Source organism: Leopardus geoffroyi, chromosome C2, assembly GCF_018350155.1.
Source record: "Leopardus geoffroyi isolate Oge1 chromosome C2, O.geoffroyi_Oge1_pat1.0, whole genome shotgun sequence".
Lineage (NCBI taxonomy): Eukaryota > Metazoa > Chordata > Mammalia > Carnivora > Felidae > Leopardus > Leopardus geoffroyi.
In genome coordinates, this window is record NC_059333.1 from 102,456,324 (window position 1) to 102,483,156 (window position 26,833).

General features: G+C 33.4%; 1 pseudogene; it reads right to left on the minus strand.

Annotated features, from left to right (window-relative positions):
- Positions 1–25,646, minus strand: part of LOC123610377 — a 33,386-nt pseudogene extending 7,740 nt beyond the window's left edge.
- Between the last annotated feature and the right edge of the window lie 1,187 nt (positions 25,647–26,833).

Sequence of the window (26,833 nt, forward strand, 5' to 3'; positions counted from 1 at the left end):
ATTATAAAACTATCAGAGAGTTAAAATAAAAAATAATAGAAGATTAAGTAATTCAAATAATATAACTAGATTTTTATTTTTGGTAGAATAAAAAAGTTATATGTGTCTAAATTGCAAGAGGAAGACTAGGACAACTGAGTCTATTTCAGTTTAGGACACTGAGTATCTGAAATTGTGTGAGGATTTCAAAGGCAGTGTCAACCATTAAGTGTATATTGTCGTTTTTTAAAAACTTTGTTTTCACAGTAAACCTTTATGGTAAAATAATGTGTTTTTTTGAACCTAATAATTAAAAAAAATGTATTTGTAAGGTTATGTGTGGGTTTGACACCATTATTAGCTCCTGTTGTTAAATTTAAGCATCTTAATTAGTTAGAGATTGCATTTTTACTGCAAGTAAAAGAGAATATAACTAAAAAATGGCTTAAACAAAGTTTGCATTTTCCTTACATAAGAGAATTCCAGAAGCAAATACCCCAGGACAAATATAGCAGCTCTTTTTGTTATAAAATGCCCACACCTTTCCTCATGCCCAGTCATCTTTATCATATGGTTTGTCACCTGATAGTTATGAACAGGAGTTCTATATCCAGTATCAGGAGAGTGTTCCAAAAGAAGGATAGAACAAAGAAAGGGCAAAGAACAACTGCAGGTTTCAATTATTGTTTAAAAGTGTTTTTTGAAAATCCGTATCAGTAATTCTCACGTATACCTATTTGGCCAGAACAATAAATAAAGTTCAAGTGGTAAGCTTTCTAAGAGAGAAGGGGAAAACTGATGTTTTGTGAGTAGTGTCTACCTGTCTAAATAAAAACAAATCTGGAGTCAAAGAATAGTGATTTTTATTTTATTATTTTTTATTTAAACATTAAATTTAAATGTTTATTTGTTTATGTATTTATTTATTCATTTATTTTGAGAGAGAGAGAGAGAGCCAGAGAGAGCAAGAGCAGGAGAGAGGCAGAGAGAAAAGGAAAGAGACAACCCCAAGCAGGCTCCATTCCGTCAGTGCAGACCCAACGCTGGGCTCAGTCTCACCAATCCTGAGATAATGAGCTGAAATCAACAGTCAGATGCTTAACCAACTGAGCTACCCAAATGTCCTGCCATTTTTTATTTTAAATAATTTTTTTTAAATTGCTGCTCTTTACACCAATTGCTTATTCTGAAAAAATCCAATAAATCAATGAGGTTTAACAATTTGAATATATAGAATAATTATTTTTTAATAATAATAAGCAAATGTTTTCTTTAAATTTAATAGACTAAGAAAAACTCTTAAATGGTGATCTCATATATATATATATATACACCATGGGCTGTACAGAGTAGTTAAAATAAATATCTATAGGGATATTTGGAAATCCTTCAAAACATGTTATAGAGCTATTTCTTGATAGCCTTTGGGAATAAATAAATTTCAATTCCAGATAATTTTTAAATTTACCTTTCTATCTGGTTTCTCATGAACAGAATCAAGCAAAAATACGAAACACTTTAAGATCATCACAAAGGATGTGAAGCATCATAAATCTGCCCAACGACCTTGAGATATTAAATACTTCATGCTGAATTAGGAAATGCATTAATATATTTATTCAACACATATTTACTTTGAACCAATTAAGTATTACCCTATGCACAGTGCAATGGTAGTATTGAGATTCTATGATTCAACTTAACGTTTTGAAATGTTTTATATAATTAACTATTTTGTGGATGATCAAAGGAAAAATAAGTTAAGTTCTTTTTTGAAAATATTTTTTCTTGTTTTATTAAAAAGCTGTCTTTGAACTGTCAGCACTAAGCTTAGTACAATTATCTTGATGATGCGAGGAAGCCCAAGCTGGTTGTAAGTCACAAGAAATGGCACAAATCTAAAAGGAAGATGAAATCAAGTGAGTGGATAAAATATTCTTCTTTCATAGGTGGGATTTAAGAAGGGATGTACTTCACAAATATTGCTTTCAGTTTGAGAGCGATTCAAAAATGGAAAGAGTCAAGAGCACCATTGCTTCAAAAGCTGACCTAGAATAGCTTTTCAATGTAACAGAAAGTATTCTCACTGGGGAAAGCAAAGGCTGCAATAACTACATGATTTTAACCTAGATCTGGTTCATACAAGTGCCACCTCCTGGAATGGAGCTAGTTCAAGTGGTTACATCAAGTCAAAACGTGAAGATTGTATGCGTCTTTCAGAATTCTGAGTTCAAACTTCATTTGGTTGAAATAAATTGTGCTTCATCTTAATTCTTGTTTCAAGCCAGGATACACATGCTGATTGATTTATTGCCATCAAGTGATACATTTTCTGAACAATAATATATTCCCCCCCCCACTTTAAAATAGCTTACAGGAAAAATGAACCAAGGAAAATTAATCCTATACAGAAGAATGCCATGATGAAAGTAATACAGAGAAATAAATTGTATTTCCAGATATTACACTTCTCACTCAAGATATAAGAATCCCCAAGAAGTTGTGGAAAAAGAAAATAATACGCTCTTAGTGGGTAATTAATGTATTTTTTCTTTTTCAATTGTTATTATCAGTGTTATCAATGCTACAACCACTCCCATGTTCAGTGAGTTTCTCTAGGGAGAACAAATAACTGATTTGATGTTATTTATCTGACCAGCTTGTATTGGTCTAACAAATGTAATGATTTAAAATTTCTTGATCAGCCACTAGGAAACTTTACAAAGCTATCTTTAAATATATATATATATATATATATATATATATATATATATATATATATAAATTTATTATTATATAACCATATTTTTCTTACAAATAATTTTAACTCTTCAGTCAATGTCAAATTCCACCCCCACCTCTGGGAAAAAAAATAATCATGAAGAAACATATTTTTTGTTTGTGTGAATGATATGTTTGGTAAACTTATCAAACTATCATCATTCAAAACATAATCATGTTTTAATTATGCTTTAGTTGGAAACATGGATTAGTGATTAAAAATAAGAAGTTTATAATATCAAAGATTGATATCAGTGAATTATTTATTCTAATCATTAACATTAAACTTGAAATCATTATATATGAAAAACACAATATTATGCCACAAATCCACAACAATAGGCTTTTCAATAAAGATAACATTGCTGTCACAATTATAATAAATAAATCAGTAATATGTATTATTTATTATAAAAAGCACTGAATGTACTTAGATGTTTATTTTAAAGTTATTTTTATCATTGTGGACTACCTTGACTGTAAGTCTTGCTGTTTTTATATGAGAATGACCAAGAAGTAACACATGGACTATTATTTGCAGCAAAATTTAAATAGCTCCCATTTGTATTCTCGCATTTCATAAAGGTATGTTGTAATATTCTGGCAATAAAGCAGAGGAGAGGAAATAACTAGAAGAAATAAATGATAGATTAATGAAACCACATCAACTACTGATAAAAAATATAGGCAGAGAAACTAAGGATAGTTTTGGTTGCTTGCTTTATCTTGCTTTAGTAAGTGATTTATACCTTTATATGATATAACAAACCATCTTTATATAGAACAGGATACAAAATTTATATAAATTTTAAATAAAATATGAGTTTCCAGAGAAATTCTTTCTTTAAAAATATATTATTGGTTATAATTCACTAGGCTCTTGAGAGACATGTTTATTTCAAATAGTCGTTAGTTTTGAGAGAGATAAATAATCAAGTGAAAAATACAAGTTATTTTAAAATGTAGTGTAATTGATATGCAAGTGTAGTATATTGGTAACAAGTAGTAAAGGTAAATATTTCATAGGCCTAAGGAGGGAATGGAGAGATGGCTGTGAACGAAGAAGATTTAAAATTTATAAAGAAAATAGATGTATGGTGTTCAAAAGTCTGTTTCAGTGTTTTATAGCCATAGCTTGTAGACACACTCAAACTCCCCAAAAGCTTTCCATCTGCCATTCTGGATGCATAGATCTATGCATTCAAATAAAAGACAAGAACTGAGATAGTTAATTTTTGTTTACTTTTTACAAACCTTAGAGAAAAAATAAAACTTACAAGATATGGGTGGCAGGAAGCCATGAGAATATGAGTGTGAAGGATTAGTCTTTGCCATTAATCTTATGAATAGAAGTAGAGAACAATATGGAAGAAATTCTATGCAAGGTAAACGTCTTAGAAAAGTGAGGGTGTAAGGAGGGTACTGAATAGACCAGTAGAACAAAAGATCACTTATAATGTGGTATCAGGAGAAAAGAAGGGATTAATAAAAATAATAGGCTGTGGAAGGCGTAAAAGCTGAGTATGAACTTTAATACAGGCAATACAAAATAACTCGATGATACAAGGTTTTATTAGGAATTTTCTGGCAAATGCCAGATTGCTTCATGGAGAAAAGGACACCATTTAGAAAGCAATTTCAATATTATGAAAGTGAGGCAATGCGGGAGGATGTAAGAGGACATATTGGTTATGCAAAGATACTGGATTTTATCCAGAAAGCAATGAACTGTAATTTGCATTTTAGAAATTTCACTATGCAGTGTGGATAATATCCAGAAAGAAGAGACAATTGGAGGTAGTGGGATAAATTGGGAGAATTCTGCTTGATTCAGAGAAGAAATAATTATGTTGGAGAGAAGACAATAAATTCAATAACTATTTCTGAGTTTAAATTGTCAGTACTTAACAACAAATTGAAAATGAGGCTGTTGATGGAGACGATGCAGTTAAAGGAGATTCATTGCTTTCTGGCTTGAGCAAGTGGAAACAGAGGGCCATTCTGAGATGTATCAGATAATTGGCTGGAGACGTTTCATGGTATTGAGGGTGACAATTAGTGACAATTTCAGTTTACAACAAATTGGTTCCATTATCTGTGGATATCTGGATGGAGGCTGCATGACTGTCTCTTATGTTGGATATTTTGGGTCTGAGGTTAAGGAAATATTTAATATTTTCAGGGTTGGGGGATAATGTTAAAAAGAATGAGGATTTGAAGACAGAGAAAAAAGAGTAAAACAAGGGAAAGAAAGAAAAAAGAAAGAAAGAAAGAAAGAAAGAAAGAAAGAAAGAAAGAGATGTATAAATAACATATAAAACTCAACACCCGAAAAACAAATAATCCAATTAAAAATGGGAAGGAGACATGAATAGCCATTTTTTCTAAAGAAAACACAGACAGCTAACAGAGACATGAAAGGATATTCATCATCACCCATCATCAGGGAAATATAAATCAAATCTAGAATGAGATGTCACCTCGCTCCTGTCAAAATGGCTAAAATAAGTAATACAAGAAACAATAGGTGTTGATGAGGAGGTGGAGAAAGGGGAACGTCCTTATGTTGTTGATGGGAATGCAAACTGCTGCAGCCACTCTGGAAAACAGTTTGGAGGTTCTTCAAAAAGTTAAAAATAGAATTACACTATGATCTAGCAATTGCAGTGATAGGTATTTACCCAAAGAATACAAAAATACTAATTCAAAGGGATAAATGCACCCTAACTTTTATTGCAGCACTGTCTACAATAGCCAAATTACAGAAAGAACCCAAATGTCCATCGACTGATGAATGCATATTAGTTGGCCATCAAAATGAATGAAATCTTGTCATTTGCAATGACATGGATGGAGCTAGAGAGTCGTATGCTAAATGAAATAAGTCCACGAGAGAAAGACAAATGCCATAGGATTTCACTCATATGTGGAATTTAAGAAACAAAACAAATGAACATAGGGGCAAAAAAAAAAAAAAAAAAAAAAAAAAAAAAACAAATAGAGAGGAAAACCAAGAAACAGATTCTTAGCTATACAGAAAAACCGATAGTTACTAGAGGGGAATTGGGAGGAAGGATGGGTTAAATATGTGATGGATATTAAGGAAAGCATTTGTGTTGAGCACCGGGTATTGTATGTAAGTGTTGAATCACTAAATTCTACACCAGAAACTAATACTACACTATAAGTTAACTAACTGAAATTTAAATAAACAACAAATTGAAAAAATAAAAATGAAGAGACAGGCCACAGAGTAGGATAAAATATTTGCAAAGGGTATATATCTTAAAAGGACTATGATCCAAAATATATAGAAAACTTTTAACACTCAATGAAAAAACAACAGAGAAGTGTTTAAATATGGCCCAAAGACCTGACCAGATACCTCATCCAAAAAGATATACAGATAGCAAGAGAGCATATGAAAAGATGCTCCAAATTGTTTGCTATAGGGAAGTGCAAATTAAAACAATAGTGAGAAATCTCTACACATCTATTAGAATGGCAAAATCCAGGACACTGACAACAATAAACACTGAGAATATGGAACATTAGGAATTTTCATTCACTTTTGGTGAGAATGCATAATGGTACAGCCACTTTGGAAAGACAGTTTGGTGGTTTCTTACAAAACTAAACATACTCTTACTATTGATCCAGCAATCATGCTCTTTGGAATTCACTCAATAGAGAAGATTTATGGTCTACATTAAAATGCCCACAGATATTTATAGTAGTTTTATTCATGATTGCTTATACTTGAAAACAACTAAGATGCCCTTCAGTAGATAAATGAATAAACAGTGGTGCCTACAGACAATGGAATATTTTTAGCACTAAAAAGACGCTAAAGAAACTTACTTGCATATTATTAACTGAAAGAAGACACTCTGAAAAGGGTACATGCTATATGATTCCAATTATGACATTCTGAAACAGACAAAGTTAGGCAGACAATGAAAAGTTCAAGGATTACTAGGAGTCAGGAAAGGGGAAAGAAGAACCAACAGGCAGAGAACAACGATTTTATGGCAGCTATTCTGTATAGTAGTACAATGGTGGATATATATCGTTTTACTTTTGTCAAAGCTATAGAATGTACCATACCAGAATGAATTCCGATGTAAACTATAGGCTTTGAGTGATGATGTGTTAATTGAATGTAATAACTATACCATTGTGGTGCTCAATGTCAATAGTAGAGGAAGTCGTTGGCAAAGTGGGGGAAGGGAGGGATACAGGGAGTATATGTGAACTCTCTGTAATTTCTGCTCAATTTTGTTGTGAACCTAAACTACTCTATGAAAATAAGTTTACTAATTTAAACTCATACCATACACACATACAACTTCATGTGATATTGTTAGTTTTATGGTCCATGCATATTTGTTTATGATAAGATTGCTTTACAAAGAAAGTTCAATAACTTATAAGGATTCATGAATCTATATCTATACTTACATCTAATAAGATAGGAAAAAAGCAGAAAGAAAAGGTAGGGTAAGGACAGAGATTAGCCAATAATTAATTGAAGATATCCATGACATTTACCTTCACGCTTCAATGGACCATGAATTTGGCTTGAAGCTTGTTAGAAATGCCCATAAAAGAGGGTATTGTGATCATTTACACATTTTACAGTGATCATAAGATTAAATATGTTCTTGGAGGAAGAACAGTTGTTCTTTAAATTCTGTGCTAACATTGCTTTGGCATAGCTGCAATGGGGCTTTGCTTCCTGGGCAAATCTTACAGCATTTTCTTCCATTTGGACTGATAAGGAATTTCATGAAAGCAATTCTTCAGGAGTGGTGGGGTGGAGCAAGAAAATGCAACCTACTTACTCTTTGTTGGTTTTATGTAACATAGCAGCAGAACACAAGGAAATGTATCCTATTTGAAGGACTCAGTATACAGATCTGACAATGAAACAAATATGTGCTCAACCAAAGTATCCAGTGTAATTCTCTGTTGAACACAAAATGTCTCTGCATATAGTCATCCAGGCATTCAGAGATGATGAATGACTTTAGCTTGTCTTAAGCTTCTACACCGTAGGTTGCATATGCATGCTGTCCATCAGAGAGGAATTCATGCAGTGAGACATGGAAAGAGAAGAGTAGACTAGGGCAAAGGAGATCAGTGTGCTTCAAGCTGAAATGTTTTTACAATTCCTTTATTTTTTTTTTGTGACCTAGTTTACCTATACGGCTTTTTGGAAAAGTGCTCTTTGTTTATATCAAATTGTAAAAGTATTGTAAGTTATAAAACACTCAAACAATTTTACATGTAAAATATATGTCAAGTACAGATTAGAGTCCATAAGCCAATTCACTTACTTTGAATAGGAGTATAATAAACTGTGGCAAGTAAATAAGATAGAGAAAGCAAAATATGCTGTGATGCACATGTAAGTGTTCTGTGAAGAAATATTTCAGTGTTTAATTGTAACCTCAAATTTCATTTCATATAAGAAAACAGAATTTCTCGCTAACATACACTTTCAATTCATTTTCTTATTTTACTATCTTTCTGAGTAGCTTGACCACAAATAGGAATAAATAAATAACTTCTGCCTTAAGAAACACACACAGATAGTTACAGTATTTTAAGAATTAGAAATCTTAGAACATCATAAACTTGATAATGTAAAGATCAGTCTTGTTAACAACATGTCACTACTGCATGATATTATTTTGGCCAGTACAGATTTTAAGTTCAAATGCCAATATGGTCCAAGCAGATATCCCAACTGGTAAATTTGGACAGCTGAGATCTGTGGTGACAAATAAAGCAATGCCATCAGTCATTGGTGTCCTGAAATAAACATGAACCTGAGTTATGCATATCTCCTGAATTCTGGAGAAGTACAAAGCAAACTGATTCCATTCATGTTCTGGATACACACAACACACACACACACACACACACACACACACATATACACACATACATACACATATACATATATATATACATACACATATACATACATACGTATATATACATACACAGGATATTTTATACATTTGAAAAATAAACTATTTCTTTCATTCCCACCAACAGTGAACAAGGGGTTCTTTTTCTCCAAATCTTTGACAGATGAATGGATAAAGATGAATGGATCAAGATCTGGAATATTATTCAATTATAAAAAGGATGAAATCTTGTCATTTGCAACAACATGGGTGGATCTAGAAAGTATCATGCTAACTGAAATAAGTCAGTCAGAAAAAGATGCCACATGATTTCACTAATATGTGGAATTTAAAAAATAAAACAAGTGAATAAAGGGAAAAAAAGCCAAACCAAAAAACGGACGCTTAACTATAGAGAATAAACATATAGTACCAGAGGGGAGGTGGGTGGGGGGATGGGTGAAATAGGTGAAGGGAATTAAGAGTACAGTTATCTTGAGCACTGAGTAATGTATGGAATTGTTGAATCACTATATTGTACACCTGAAACTAATCTAAATTTTTATATTAATTACAGTGGAATTAAAACTTTTAAAAAGGTAAATTATTTTTATTAATAAGAAAAATTTTAATATTGGCATAATTATATGTTGAATAAATTGCTATTTAAAATATAGAAAAATGATATTGTCAATAAATAACTAAAATAGTTTTTCTTTCACTTTTAAGAATATTCACATTTTTAAATTTTATATAATATTATTTCATTGTTGAAAATACTGACAAATACATATGTAAATTAAAAACATGCAGATCCACCAAAAAGAAAACCAGTATTAGAATTTTGGTGAATTCCCTTCCTGATATTTTATTCGAGTTCCATGTAACTAATAGAAGAATTAGGATAACATATCATTTGTAGTTCTATGATCTGCCTTGTGACTATTATAATGTAACAATTTTTATACCATTAAAGTCTTTAAATATTTACTTTTAAATGGCTACGTGATATGCATCATATAATTGCACCATAGGTAATCAAGCAAAACTCCTAGTGTTAGGTGTGTGTAATGCTCCTAACTTTTTCACTATTATGAAAAATTCTATCTATATTAAAAAAACACAAATATATAGGGACACCCGGGTGACTGAATCAGTTAAGCATCTGACTTCAGCTCAGGTCATGATTCACAGTTTGTGAGTTCGAGCCCTATGTTGGGCTCTGTCTGTGCTGACAGCTCAGAGCCTGGCGCCTGCTTTATATTCTGTGTCTCTCTCTCTCAAAAAAAAAAAAAAAACAAAAACAAAAACAACAAAAAAACCCCAAAACATATATATATATGCTTTATATATATATATATATATATATATATATATATATGTTATATATATATGTCTTCTTACTGCCAGAAGACTTACTACCATTATGTAAAAATTTCTATCTCTGCACAAACCTATCAACTATTAATAGAAGACAAAATTTTGTCAATTTGATTGATAAAAATAACATGAAATCTCTATTCTTGATTGTTTCCTAGTAGGTATAAGCATATTTTGCTGTTTGCTGACAATTTTTATTCTCCCACCAATATATTTTTTTAGATTTATTCAACTTTTTAATGGAAAGAAAATGGTTATAAAAATTCAAGGACTCATGTATTAAGGATAATAATCCTTCTCTAGCATATCTGCTGCAATTATTTTCCTATATCTTCATTCTTTAATATTGTTTATTAAAGGAATGTATAAGAGATTGTAAATGTCCAATATTTATAAATCTATGTAATTTTGCAACATTTAGTAATATTGAAAAAAGGAAAAAGCTAAGATATTTATTTGTATATGCCTTAGATATATAATCATCTTTCTATGGATTTACTCTCACTTTTTAATAAATTCTACTTCTTGTGTCAAATTAAGAATGGGAAGTCTTTAAATTCCTCTGTCTAGACAGAGTCGATAACAGGATTGGCTTAATAGCAAACTAAGTAAAGTTAGGCAAATTAACATTTTTCAGATTTGACTATAGAACTGAGGAGAAACTGCCAAATGTAATTATGAAGATTTCTTTAAGTAATCCTTTTCTCACTTCCCTAAATATGATTGAATGTGTGCTGTTGTATTCTGTAAATTCTTTGTAACAAAAATATATCTTCATTCTAGCCCTAATAGATACTCCTGTTGTATACTTCAATATTAAATTGGATCATAATAAAAATAGCTCCATCAATATTTAGAAAGAAGAATTTTAAGTGATCTTTAGTCCAAGTAGGAGAGTAGAAAATGACCTTAGCAGTCAAAAATCATCTTTAACTGATCCCAGTTAACTGGTCCCAGAGGAATGAGCATACACTTGTGTTTGTAGAAGAATCCAATTATGTTGCAGACATGCATTTTTAAAAAAAAAAATTTTTTTTTCTAACGTTTATTTATTTTTGGGACAGAGAGAGACAGAGCATGAACGGGGGAGGGGCAGAGAGAGAGGGAGACACAGAGTCGGAAACAGGCTCCAGGCTCTGAGCCATCAGCCCAGAGCCCGACGCGGGGCTCGAATTCACGGACCTCGAGATCGTGACCTGGCTGAAGTCGGACGCTCAACCGACTGCGCCACCCAGGCGCCCCGCATTTTTTTTGATTGTGGATTTGCAGTTGGGAACTTTGGAAGTTGGAAGATTGATACAATGTCATGTTAGCTATTACCACAGTATAAACCAGAGTTTTAAATGGGTGCCTCCTGTGTATTTTATTCAAATATGTGCATCAAGATCATCCAAAATACAAGAATGCATCACTGAAATGGGTTTTCTTGAATAATATGTGAGATATTTCCATGGTATCCAATTTAAAAATAAATCACTTTATACATCTTAACCTTTGTCTGCTGAGGACTGCATTTTTGATACTGAGCAAGAGACCTGGATAAATAAGCAATTAAGGTGGTGTATAAGCAACACAAGAATGTGGGATTCCTGGGAAGAGAAAGGCTAGGTGATGAGTTATTACTATTCTATTTCCATTCATATAATAAAAGTGTATTGTTGTTTAAATAACTAATCCAAATTGTTTTTGTATCAATCTGAAGAATAATGTATGCTTAGTCTCATTTTGAGATCTAGAACACTTTATAAATGTTAGTACTTCATTTAACTTTGAATAATATTACCTTTAATTTAAACAGTAGGTCTTATTTAAAACACATAATATTCATTAAGAAAAGAATTATAAATTTTGAACCAAACTGAGAAGCTTCCTGACCTTTTTATGTTTTATATGTATAACCATGGAATATCAGTGGATAAATTATCATTACAGGAAGCAAGAATGGATCACTGACAAATAATTTCCATGAAAAAAGTTACGAGTGATTAATTATTAATGATTAAAACCAATATAATCATGAAATATATCACAATGGATGATTTAATTTAACACTGAGTGATAGAAAGATGATGAAGTAGAGTCAGGTAAATTAGAATCAAGTAGATATAAATTAGGATCTAAGAAATAAAGGTCAAAGATATTAGAAAAAATTGCCAACTTTATTTACATGACACATTCCTGGGACTATCTCATTCAAGCTAGCTGAAGGAAGAAATAAACCTATAGAAGCAGAATTGATCCTAACTGGTAGGAGTAAAAAGTAGAGAAATGTTTCTTAGGGAAGAATGAGAGCAATAGATGGCACCTGACACATATTAGGAGTTTAATAAATGGTAAATAAAATTTAAGACTGAAAATAGGTGGTGAAATGAGGATCAAACGTCATCTGCTTCTGATAGGTGTTTATTGAATGTCAAATTTAAAATAGCTACTCAAAAAATAAGATATTTTAATCAATTAATCGACACCTAGTTTGATATTTATATCTTGCTAAGTACAAATTAAGCACCTGTACATACTCCTGAAGGTTAATACATTCATATGAATGCAGTTACAATTTTAGTATTTATGAAATTCTAAGTTATATAAATGGTACAAAGAGTAATTCACTGCATATATTTAAATGGGTCTTTCTATGTATTGCTATGACTCTTTTATTTACCCATTATTTTTTATTTATTTAAATTTTTAATGTTTACTTTTGAGACAGAGACAGAGCATGAGCAGGGGAGGGGCAGAGAGAGAGGGAGACACAGAATCTGAAGTAGGCTCTGGGCTCTGAGCCATCAGCACAGAGCCTGAACATGGGGCACAAACCCACCAACCGTGAGATCATGACCTGAGCCGAAGTCGGACACTTAACTAAGCTCCCCTTATCCGTAATTTAAAAAAAAAAAAACATTTCCTCTGGGTACATTTGCACAAAAAATATATAATATAATCACACTCACTGGAAAAGTCATAAAATTGAAATTAGAAGTTGCTTGATATTCAGTGTAAAAAAAAATTGGACTGGAAAAATCTTCATTTAAATATTGAGAAAGTAAAATTTTGAAATACAATTTTGTACTTCAGTTAAAACATCCATACTAAAGGGTAATGAGTCTGAATGTGCATAAATTTATAATTTTATTTATCAGTTACTCTTAAACAGACAATTACCAATATTTTAGGAGTACCAGATGTCATTTAACTTTGGCATGAGTAAGTTTTATGTAAAAATATTATTAAAGCCACGAGGTGGCAGAGAAGCAAAAATAAATGACCTGAATCAATTTTAAATTTTATATGAGTAAATTATGGAAATAGCCCACATGTCCATTGACTGATTTTATATACACACACACACACACACACACACACACACACACATATACATATATATGTACACACACATATATATACATATATGTATTAGTCAATTGTATTACTCATTTGTAATATTACTCAATTGTAAATTGAATATCACTCAATTGTAAAATAGAAGGAAATATTGCCATTTGCAATGACATGGATGGAACTAGAGAGTATTTTGCTAAGTGACATAATTCAGTCAGAGAAAGACAAACACCATGTGATTTCACTCATATGTGGAAAATAAGAAACAAAGCAAATGAGGGAAGGGACAAAACAAAAAGAGAGTGAGAGAGAGACACACACACACACACACAGAGGCAAACCAAGAAACAGACTCTTAATGAGAGAGAACAAACTAATGGTTGGTTACCAGAGGGGAGGTGGTTGGTGGGATGGGTCAAATAGATGATGGAAAGATTAAGGAGTATACTTGTGATGAGTACTGGGTGTTGCATGGACATGTTGAATCACTATATTGTAAACCTGAAATTAATATTACGCTGTAAGTTAACTAACTGGAATTTAAATAATGTTTTAAAAAGAAACAAATAAGGAGATGAACATTTATTGAGTGCCTAGTATATTCCAGAAAATGTGCTGTGTGTTTTCACACTATTTAATTTTCCAAAATATCCTGGTATTTTTATCCTCGCTTGTTCAGTAAATGAATACCTTTTGATGAGTTAAAGGAATGAATTGTGATTCTCTCTTTTACAGTGAAGAAACTGAAATTCAGGATGATTAACATATTTTCTAAGAGTATGCAGCTAGGAAGTGGCAAAAGTGTTTAATCTTAGTTGCACAACCTATATTTTTACCATCACCTCATCCCATATTTTAGTATGATAGAAGTCAAATTATTCCTGAATTGAAAGAAATCTTTCCTAACTTTCAGAGGCTATATATTACTAATTACATCCATCAAATAAATTTACACTGCCCGGAGTCAGTTCATTCACCCTGGGGATTCTGAGATATCACTATTTAGACAAAAATTTCTACTGCGGCTCCATCAAGGTTTTGTCTGTTTCAGGACAGATAAAGAAATCATTCACAAACAGCAACATTTTAATTAAATAGACCTAAATCTACGCGAATCTGAAGATTAGGTCAGGGATATCCCATAAACTCAAAAGCTATCACTATATAAAACAAATTTCCAGAGAAAGTTCACAGTTCTCATATTATGAGTATTTCTTTATTCCATGACTTTTTACTCTTAGTGGTTTAGTGGAAGTTAAAATAACTAGATATAAAGTAATCAGAGAAAAGCTTAGGAAGATTATCCTGGAATGAAACAAAGAAAATTGAGAAGATTTAAGTCCAAAATATTTAGGCTTATTGTCAAATATATCTCTATAGAGGTTGGACCAAAACGGTTCTAACTGAAATGTCTGGAAATGTTTGGTGAGCATAGTGTAACATGTAAAGTTGTTAAATCACTATTTTGTACACCTGAAACTAATGAAACATTGTGTGCCAAGTCTACTAAATTTTCTTATTTATGTACTTATTTTTATTTTTTATGAGAATGCTTGTTTCCTTAAAGCTTTGCCAACTGGATATTAAATCACATGATTTTTGGTTTTGTTTGTGGTTTTGTTGTCCCCCCCTCCAGTCTGATAGATATGAAAGATATGTCAGTTTAGTTTTGAATTACTTGTATTACAAGTTAGGTCTAGCCTCTTTTCTTATGTTTACAGGCCAAATATATAGCTCTCTTTGTAAATCATCTGTTCACGAACTGGCAATATTTAATAATTCTATATATACATTTATCCTTTAACCAATTAATCCTCTTCTATAAATGTATTGTTTACAATACAGTACTATTTAACCTTGTATGTAAAGTTCCAGCTATTGCAATAAGACAAGGAAAAGAAATGCATGTATATGTATGTATACATATGTTTGTGTGTGTGACTAGAAAAGAAGAAATAACACTTCCTTAAAAAATATCCATTGGGGGCGCCTGGGTGGCTCAGTCGGTTAAGTGTCCGACTTCAGCTCAGGTCACGATCTTGCGGTCTGCGAGTTCGAGCCCTGGTCGGGCTCTGGGCTGATGGCTCAGAGCCTGGAGCCTGCTTCCGATTCTGTGTCTCCTTCTCTCTCTGCCCCTCCCCCGTTCATGCTCTGTCTCTCTCTATCTCAAAAATAAATAAACGTTAAAAAAAATTAAAAAAAATATATTGGATATTCTTTTTTTTTTAATTTTTAATGTTTTATTATTTATTTTTGAGAGAGAAAGAGCATGAGTGGAGGAGGACAGAGAGAGAGGGAGACACAGAATCTGAAGCAGGCTCTAGGGTCTGATCTGTCAGCACAGAGCCCAACACGGGGCTCAAACCCACAAGCCTGAGACCATGACCTGAGCCAAACTCAGACACTTAACCGACTGAACCACCCAGGTACCTCCCATTGGATATTCTGAAACAATCATTCTTCTTCCCAAAAGTCAGAAGAATATTCCTGGAACTAATAAGCAGGTATAGCAGGGTTTTAAGATACAAAGTTCATATACAAATTATTTTCCTATATACCATCAATGAATTATTTTAATTGAAAATTAAAAGAAAATACCATTTATTGTGGCCTCAAAAAGTAAGCACAAATCTAACCAAATACACATAGAATCTATATATGAAAAACTACACAGTGCTTACGAAATAAACCAAAGAAGTTTGAAGTAAATGGAGAGACATTCTATGTTTATGAATTGGAAGACTCAATAATTTTTAAGATGTGAATTTCTTCCCATCTTAATCAGTACATTCAATGAATTTTCCATAAAAATTTCAACAAGGTATTTTGCAGATATCAACAAATTGATTCTAAGATTTATATGGAGAGGCAAAGACATAGAATAGACAAAATAACAGTGAAGAAGAACAAAGTTGAAGACTTACACTACCTGATTTCAAGACATAACATATCACTACAGTAATCAAGACTGTGGTATTTATTGATGAAGAAATAAACACATAGATCAATCAACAGAATAGAAAACATAGAAACATATTCTCACAAATACAATAAACTAGTATTTGAAAAAAGAGAAAAGGCACATCAGTGGGGAAATCATATTCTTTTCAACAAATAGTCCTAGGAAAATTGGACATGCATATGAAAATAAATGAAACTGTATACAGAACTTACAACCTTCACACACACATAAAAAAAAAAATAGACCTAAATATAAAATGCAAAACTATAAATCTTCTATAATAAAAGAGGGGAAAATTTATGAGACCTTGGGTTTGGTCATGAGTTACTATATGTAAGAACAAAAGCATGATACATAAAAATAATTGAAGTTATTAATTTAATAAATATAAAATAAAAGAGTCTTATCTGCAAAAGACACTGGAAATAGGATGCAAATGTAGGCCGCAGACTGGGACAAAATATTTGTAAAGCACGTATCTGATAAAGGACTTGGTTCCAAACTATATAAAATTTTTTTTTAACTGAACAGTAAGAAAACAGATAACCTAATTAAAAATGTGCAAAAAACCAGACAGTCCACCACATAGAATATACAGATAGAAAATTGCATGTGAGAAGATAAATTTAAATATAAATGAGACACCACCAACACTTGTAAGTATGTCTAAAATCCAAATGTAACATACTAATATGAGATGTTAATAAGGAGCAAAACTTGGGTGTGTGGTATATAGGAACTCTCTATACTATCTTTGCAATCTTTTCATAAATCTAGATCTACTGCTGTAAAATAAAACATTTATTTAAAAAATGGAAAAAAGGTAAATATTCATGCTTGAGAGATTAGCCAAATAAAGTAGGGTACCTCAACACAATAGAGTACTATACAATTATAAAATAGAATACAGAAGATATCTTTAAATTAATATCGAGTTATTTTTAAGATATATTAGTAGATGGTGTAAAGATAAAAACTTGCCAGTAGAAAGTATTCTAGAATATTGTTCTTTCAAAAATATTTTAGCACTAATAATTTTTTAGGGAAATAGCAATTCCAAAATGACTAACATATCCAAAAAGAAAATTGAAGGTACAGTGCAGATCAAAAGACTATGGAGGTGCAAATGGAAGGTTTGTTTATATTTTTATATTTACTTTTAAAAAAATTTTAACTGTTTATATATTTATTTTAGGAGAGAGAGAGCACAAACAGTGGGGAGGGGTAGAAAGAGAAAGGGAGAGTGAATTCCAGGCAAGCTGTGTGCTGTCATCTCAGAGCCTGACGCGGGGCTCAATCTCAGGCCAGTGAGATCATGACCTGAGCCGAAATCGGGAGTCAGATGCTTAACCAACTGAGACACCAAGGTGCCCCAGAATGTTTATTTTTAAAGACAATCCCTTAAACATTCCCATTCTTCAAATTATTCACTGTTGGTTATACATTTGCATATCTCAATTGCATAAGATTTGTGGAAAACAAATGTGATATAATAGAAAACATTAAGAAAATAGTAGGCATCAGCATATTCACATGGATTTATTTATGTAGAAACCAATGTTTTATGATCATAGGCTGTACGATTTTTCTTTATTCTTTCCCTCACCATTTCTCACCAGATATGCTTGGAGTACTCGTTGAGTGGCAGACTGTTCTAAAGAGAAGGCTTGCAAAGCATAAGAGACTCTTAAAAACTGAGAACAAACTGAGGGTTGATGGGGGGTGGGAGGGGGGAGGGTGGGTGATGGGTATTGAGGAGGGCACCTTTTGGGATGAGCACTGGGTGTTGTATGGAAACCAATTTGACAATAAATTTCATATATTGAAAAAAAAAGAGAGAGATGGCTTGCAACATTGAATAACACTTTTGAGACTTGTATTCTCAAAGTATTTATACCCTAAAGTGGGATGAAGCTTGAAAGAGACAATAAACAAAGAGAAAAATCCAAGGCTGTGAGAAGTGCTAAGAAGAAAATAAAATACTAAGGGAAACCATCACATGATCAGAGAAACCCTCTCTGAGGAGTTTATGTGTCACCTAAAATGGGAATGACAGAAAGGAGTCTATTCTACAAAAGTTGGAGGCATGATATTTCTAGATAGAAGAAATAGCATTGAGATCAGGGCAGGAATCAGCTTGGTCAGTTTACACAAGAGAAAGTATGTGAGGGTGGCTGTAGTACAGTAAGTGTAGGGGAGATGGACACAAACCACTGTCTGTAAAGGAAGTCAGGAGATGGAATACAGCTTGATTATGACTGCACAATGGTCTTGTATGGTTTGAGATTTTTGTTTTCTATAGCAAAATAAATGATAAGCTTCTTATGGCTATATATCAATTATTCTCAACTGTAGAGGTTGAAAGTTTGTACCTATTGAGACAATCAATTTTGGTGTGGGGTGATAGGTGGGGGATTTCCCTGCACCAAGAACATAAAAAACATTTTGCTGTGATGTGTGGTCATAAAAGGTATTTTTATTACCTACACTGCTTTGGTTGGCTGTTAGTCATAGTGCATAATATGTTGTGAAATGCCACAGTATTCATGCGTGGTATGCAATTCAATTTTAAGGCTTATCAAAAAGGCACATGGGTTTAAAAAAGGTGAGATACCACATCATAGTCTACTATGGACCATAGAAAAAGCACTGCTCTTTATAAAAGATGTCTAAATTTGTTTGCTGTTAGTGATATTAGCATCGTAAACCGATGTCTCATGGGCAACAGTAGTGAGATATATATAGACAGAGATAAAGGGAGAGAAAGATCTCTTGATGCGATTGGGGGAAATCTATGTTAGACATTATAACAGAGATCTCTGGATCCATTTGGAGAAATCTGAAAACATTTATTCTACTTTAAAGATTTAGCTGCTGGTGCTTAGGGGGCAGGATTTGAAAAACACCAAAAGGACAAATTGATCAATCTGTTAACTGAATACTAAGCAACTCCTTATTTTCAATCTTATTGACACTAAAACAAAACAGCACTAAATTAAACTAAATATATTTAAATATTTTAATAGTCAATAAGATTTCCAAACTGTTTTTGACTTTCCTTAACTGTATGGAATAACTGCCATTACAACAATTCATTTGAAGTTATACGAACTAAGGCAACAAGAAAACTCGCTCCTAAGCTATGTGCAAGTGTCACAGAATGCTGCATCTACTGCAAATATTCTTTCAGTAAAGATGTGGTCTCTGTTTTGCCTCAAAACCTAAACACAGAGTTTTTATTTTTTTAAATTGAGTTATGATAGAAAGACCACATCAAATCATCGAATGCGGCTCTGACACAAGGATATGTGACTTTGCACAGCTCTTAATGGTTCAATGCAAGTGTTGAATTTCTGTGTATCTATGTGCAACATTAGGTTAAAATTAGCTACCTTAGCAGATTGCTGTGAGAAGCATATAGGAAAAACACAGTTGTCCACAAGTTAACTCTCCTTGTATTCCTTCTTTGGTCTGTAGTAGGGAGACATGGGCCCGTTCTGTAATATGGCTGTCCCTACATTTGCAGGGCCACAGCCAATGTGGTCTGGTTGGTCCTATTAACCCAAGGGGATGTAGACATTTCCAGAAAGGCACTCCAAAACAGCAGGCTGCTGAAGGCCCAGGGCCTGAATCAGGGCTCACTTGCCCAAGTCTAAGCAGGTTCTATATCCAGTGCTGGGGAGAACTTTGACCCTGCCCCTACTCCTTATTCCCCATCATGGCCAAAGGATGTGAAATGATTTATTCAATGATGAGTTTAATGAGAACAATTAGGTCTGTGTTCTGTCCCAGGATCTAACAAGAAGACCTTTAGAAGAGGTCTCATAGGTGCCAGATGTGCTTCATTTGACCTCAAGATAAATTGTAATTCAAGAAAAGAAAACTGTACTTATTGAACATAAAGCCATCTTTTGTAATCTAGTTTCACTTTGATGTCTCACTCTTGTACACGTGTGTCCATTTTTCAATTGACTTTGAATTTAAAGAATAAGTATTGTTAGTGTGTGCAGAAGCCCTAATACTTAAAATAGGACCTGCAAACTGTAACATGGCACTCAAATACAATTTATGACTACAATCACGTATTCATATATAATACCATTGTTTGTAAGGTACAAGCATACAGTTGTATATATAAAAATTAGACAAGCTACATAAATGTCTCGGTCAGGCTAAGTATAAAAGCATAGACAGTGTGGTGCCAAGAAAAGATTGGTGAGTGCATGACCTGCGCAGAACATTCACATTCAGTAATTTGAAATTCTGCAGCTAAAGAAAATAGTTGGAAAATTGGTTTAGCCTAGGGCTGCTGGTGTTAGAATGCATTTTCTTTGAGGTGAGAGATTGATTGTTGTTATTCCTTTTAATACCCCCACTACCCGTCACTGGACCTGGTATTCTTTAAGTACCCCATGAATAATTCTTCATTTATTGAATGAATGGGTGAAGAGCACAATTCTCTCAAATCTATTATTTATTGTCTTTAGCTCAAATTGCCCCTGTCAAATGTCCATCTGCATTTAACATTAATAAGGCTCATTTCGGTGTGCCAGGTTGCTAATTGAAAGTAATTTAGACACTTATATATGCACATACACACATGTATGCACATACACACACTCAAATTATTTAACACAAAATCAAGAAATGTGAAGATTTGGTATGGTTGGGTATCTCACGTGTATAAGGTGTTGAAATATTTTTTTTTCTTAAATAAATTTAGTTTTAGATTATAGGTAAATTGAAATCAATAACTTTTCTAAAAATGCATGTTACAAATACATGGGAATATATTATTGAATGAAGAAGACTCTGAATGTCTATTATTTAAATGTTTTCAATATTGAAATACACAAACCCCCATCATGGTAGGTCGAATGCTTTCTTCATCAGTTTCTGTCAATACTTTCTAATAGCTCTATCATTTCCAAGAATATTTGATTTTATGTTGGCAGATCTGAACTATAGGGACAGTTCACCATTTTCAACTTTATAATGGTTGCTTGCCATAAGTGATAATACTCCCTACCATAAAGTGCTCAGAATCCATTGATTTCTCAGTTCTTTATCTACACACATGCATACTACCTAAAATCCAGATGCAAACAGAAATATGTCACACTTTTATAGATAGCATAAAAACATGTGATAAAAACTATAAAAAATATTGATATGTAAGTGAGCTAAAGGAAACATTTTGGATTTAGTTTGAAATATAGCCAAATCTGAGTTATTATAAACACAGTAGAAATAATCTCCCTTGGACTGGTTTTGAAAACATATTGAAGGTTGAGGATTTCAAATTACCAAACAAAGTTTTCATTCTCTGATTCACATTTCATGGACCAGGCTTCCATATGTTCTAATATTGCTAGGAAAATAAGCTATCATATTTTAGTGCTCAGGAATTTTTTATTCTATCAGACTATGTGTTCACAAAAATTAACAAAATGTACCACCAAAATTATGTTTCCCCTTTTCTGCCCCCAAATATACATGTGTGCAAACACTACCACCCACACATGCTGAAGCATGTATTTTTAGTTTAAGGGCATCCCTTCTTATTTCATTATGAATTTGAAGCAATTAAATGGGAATTTCCATCATCTCTCAATGCCATATCTCCCTGCCATTCATTGTCAGAACTGCATATTCTTTCTTTCTGACTATTACCAAGGATGGATTCTACATGATCCTATATCATTGCAATTACTCTATGGCACTAAATCTATCCTGCCTCACTTACCTAAGAATATTGCCTCTGGCAATTTTTCCTCCTTCTCTCTGCTACAACAAAATTTACATTTTATTGGATCAATCATTTCTTCCATTAAAAAAAAAAAGAAAAAAAACACCTTTCTTTTGATCACACATATCTTAAAAATTTTTTTTTAGTTTTTTTAATTTTTTTGTTTTAGAGAAAGAGAGAGAGGAGAGTGGGGGGAAAGGGGCTGAGGGAGAGGAAAAAAAAAAGAGAGAATCTTAAGCAGGCTCCACACTCAGCGTTGAGCCCGACACAGGGCTCAATTCCACAACCTTAGCTAGGATCATGACCTGAGCCAAAATCATGATTTGGATGCTCAGTTAACTGAACCACCATGTTCCCCATTGATCACACATATCTTTATAAGCTACCATTTGATTTTGCGCCTCAAAAGAGTTGTCCACATATGCTATCTTCAGTTCCTCTTTGTCCATACTGTCTTTAATCCATTCTCCAGCTTTCACTCCTGGTACTCTAACCAGTTGCTTTTATTACCAAAATCAATGTTCCTCACATTGTTGAATCCAATGATCAGTTTTTGGACCTTATTTTCTTTGAGCTGCCAGCAACATTTGGTGCAGTTGTTCATTCCCTCTTCCTTAACGTCTTTCTTCACTTGTTTTGTAGGATAACACACTTACTTTGTTTTCTACCTATATTATTTATCACTCTTTCCAGCACCCTTTTACTGAGTATATATCCACTACAATCACCTTGGTTGCAGCCATGATCGTCTCTTTCCTAAACTAGTACAATGAATCCCTAGTTGCAATGTCTGTTTCTATCCTTGCTTCTCCCTACCCCCCATTCTTTAGTCAACACAACTGTCAGAATGATCCTTTAAAAATCTTAATCCAATCATATCTTCTAATCAAAATCCTGCAATGTCACCCATACATTTAAGAGTAAATGGTTAAGTCCATAAATAGCCTACAAGGCCCTACATGACCCAGTCCTCCATCATTTTGCAGAGTTTATTTCCAGTATTCTTCCCCAAATCACTTTGCTGCACTGAATGTCTTGCTGTTCCTTGAACACATAAGTCTCCCCTGCTGTAGGGTCTTGTGGTGCTGTAAGTGCCACAAAATTTTGTCATTTTTATGGCTAAATCTATCATCTTTAACATTTTCTCAAACAGGGCTTTAAAAAAAATCCAACGATTATCTCAACCCCGGAATACCCAGTTTCCCTTACCACTAGCTGTATTTTTTCCCCCATAAAAATCACCTTGTGGCATACTACATATGCTGTTGGTTCTCTATTGTCCCTTATTGAACTATTAAACTATAAGTCTACAAATTCAGGGCTTTTTATTTTATTAGTTCACTGAGAAATCTCAAATGTTTGAAACACAGTGGTTTCTCCAACAATACTTAGTGAATAAATTAACAAAATTTCCCATAGCATGACTTCATTTATGTCATAGTCTTATGACTCTAATCCCACCAAGTAGCACTTCTGGAATTACTGTGTGTGTGTGTGTGTGTGTGTGTGTGTGTGTGTGTATTTTATAATCTGCCTTATGCCAATTGTTTGCGTGTTGTAACAGTGATGTTTTTCCTATATTGTGTGAAGCTATGCTCAATAGGAAACTCCAGAGCTGACTGTTTTTTACCAGCTAGCTGCATTATATACTAAATGACACCTTCTGTGATGTATTTATGCTTCATTTTGAAGGCGACCTATATAATTTCTCATGGAATTTTGGCCACCACATTTATGTGCTTTGACTCATGCCTTATTGAATTGCACTGAAAATGGCTCTTCTATATTTGTGCTCATCCTGTATCCTAATTTTCTACAAATTTTTCGTGTTTTTCTATGGTCCTACACATAGTGGTCAAGTGTAAACTCTCGAATTAGATCACTAACTTACATACCAGCTCTCCTTTACTAGCTGTATGTCTTTGGACAAGCTACTCAATATATTTATGCCTCAGATTCAATATCCAGAAATTAAAGATAATAACTGTATATCTCACAGGATTTTGTGAGGATTCAATAAATTAGTATGTCTAAAACACTTAAGAGGAGTGCCTAGGTGGCTCAGTCAGTTAGGCGTCCGACTTTGGCTCAGGTCAAGATCTCATGGTTCACAAATTTGAGCTCCATGTCAGCTCTGTGCTGACAGTGCTGAGCCTGGAGCTTGCTTCCGATTCTGTGTCTCCCTCTCTCTCTTCCCCTCTCATTCTCTCTCTCTATCTCAAAAACAAATAAGCATACAAAAAAAGACACACTTTAAAACACTTAGAAGTGTCTGGCGTATAGTAAGTGATAATTTACTGTGTCACGTTTTTGCTGGAGTGTCTAATTCTTGCTTCTTTTTAAGTTTTTCTCATTAAATTTCATTCCCCACACCCCACCCCACCCCCACCCCCGACCTGAGAGCACTAGCTCAAAGCAAACCTATAACCAGTAAATCTTCGGACTTATAATGGTAGAATCTACTTTCTGTTTGATAATTTAAAGAAATGTGACTTACACTTTTGTTATGCTATTGGTCTCTCTCTCTCTCTCTCTCTCTCTCTCAAACCTATGCACTCTGTATTTACCAAGAGTGGTTTTCTTTCATGTCTATATATTTTTCATCAGACTAATAATTTGTTCAGATACTGTAGTTACAGACAGAGAATTTTAAAGCTGGCTGTTCAGTGGAGCCTTCTTTTGGTGTTTCAAAACAGACACAAATCTCTCAATGCTGAGAGATGTAGGTACCTTAACACCCACTGTGGAGAATCACCAAGCTTCCTAGGTAGTTGTGACTGAAGGCATAATTGTTGAATTATATCACACCTAATATCATCAGGTTACATCCATTAGGTATAAAGCCACACTGCTATAATGGTTTGGGGGTATCTGCAGTCCTTTCTTATGCATCAGATGATTGTCCTATGAACAGGCTTTTCCAATGGTATCATTCCTCAGAAAATTGGCAATTTCCTCATTAATCCCACAGCTATGTTCTCCATAAGTAACCAAAATATCTGCGAACCTTTCAGAAATTAGAGCTAGTATTTGAAGCTGTATTTCATTTAATTTTATGGATATCATAAAGGACATCTTTGCAATTCTAAGCAACACTATGCTGGAGCCAGCTCACATGCTTTCAAATCTCTTATCTGTAAAGCCTAAATATATTCCTCTGAAGAAAACCTCTTCTCCACTTTACTGAATGTGTTCTTTCTCTGTCACAGTTCTTGACTGCAAACAGACACTGGTTCAAACAGATTTAAGTGCAAAAGCAGTTTATATACTCACAGTGATGCAGGAAAAACTGGAGAACCAGGCTTGGAAAACAGAGGGAAACAAAAGAGGCCTTAAAATCACAGCTGAAGTAAAAATTAAGCTTCAAAACCATTGGATGAGCACATCACTTCCACTGCTACTGAGCACCTGTGTCGGGATCCACCGTAGGCAGAACCAGCATTGGACAATGGAAACTGCAGCTTCTACTACAACTGCTAGTTCTAGAAATGAGACATCGCTTCTGCTGCTGACTCAGAGTTGATTCACCATCCTCCATGTTGCTTTTTATTAAAGTATTTCAATTCAAAGCCTGGAAATCTGGGTGTGACTTGCTAAGCAAGAGAGGCCTAAAAAATAAGTATCTGGTCTTTATTGCTTCCGTAGTTGAAGGCAAACTCTTTTGAGCGCTACATTTTGTGAAGTGGTTAACTTCCTAAACATATGAAGGAGTTCAGAATTAGTTACCAAAAATAACCAAGTTTGGTTCCATTTCTATTTTGCCAATAAAATTAATACTTTAAAATTAAATTAAGAGATCGATGCATCCTCATGTTCACTTCAGCATCATTCACAATAGCCAGGATGAGGAAACAACTTAGGTGACTGTTGATGAATAAATGGTTAAAGAAAATGTGGCATGTATATACAGTGGAATACTATTGAGGTGTAAAAATGAGGGAACATCATGACAACTTGGATGAACTTTGAGGACCTTATGCTAAATGAAATAAGAGAAAAAAAGACTGCATGATCTCACTTACGTATGAAATCTAAAGAAGTTAATCTCATAGAAACAGAGTAGATTAATGGTTTGCCAAGGTCTGTGAGGTGAAAGAAATGGGGAGATGTTGGTTAAAAGGTACAAACTTCCAGATTAACACGTTCTGGAGATTTAATGTACAACATGGTGACTATAATTAGCAATAGTGTAGTATACACTTGAAAGTTGTTAAGAGAGTGGATCTTAAATGACCTCATCATACGCACACGCACACACACACGGTAATGATATAAGATGATGAATGTGTTGACTGATAGTATTATGACAATCATTTTGCAATATATATAAGCATAAAATCATCACATTGTACATGTAATATGTAATCTTTATTACTAACCTAGCATCAGTTTCTAGTTGCACAGTGCCCTTTTAGGGGAATGAATCTACCCTTTTCCCCTGCAGTCATGTTCCATAAGAGATTGATACCACACTCAGCTCCAATTTTGGGTGATATAACAGTGACCCCATCTCTATTTCCTGGGACTAGTACAAGAGGGACATATACAATACATATATAATTCTTTAATCTGGATACGATTCTAAGAATGTTTCTCATTTGTTTTAAGATAGTGAGCGATTGTAAACCACTGATAGACATGAGAAAATGGATGTAGTACTGATACAAGTAGCAGCCATCCTAAAATGAAAATTTTAAAAAGTTCTAGAATGAAACTGAAAGAGTA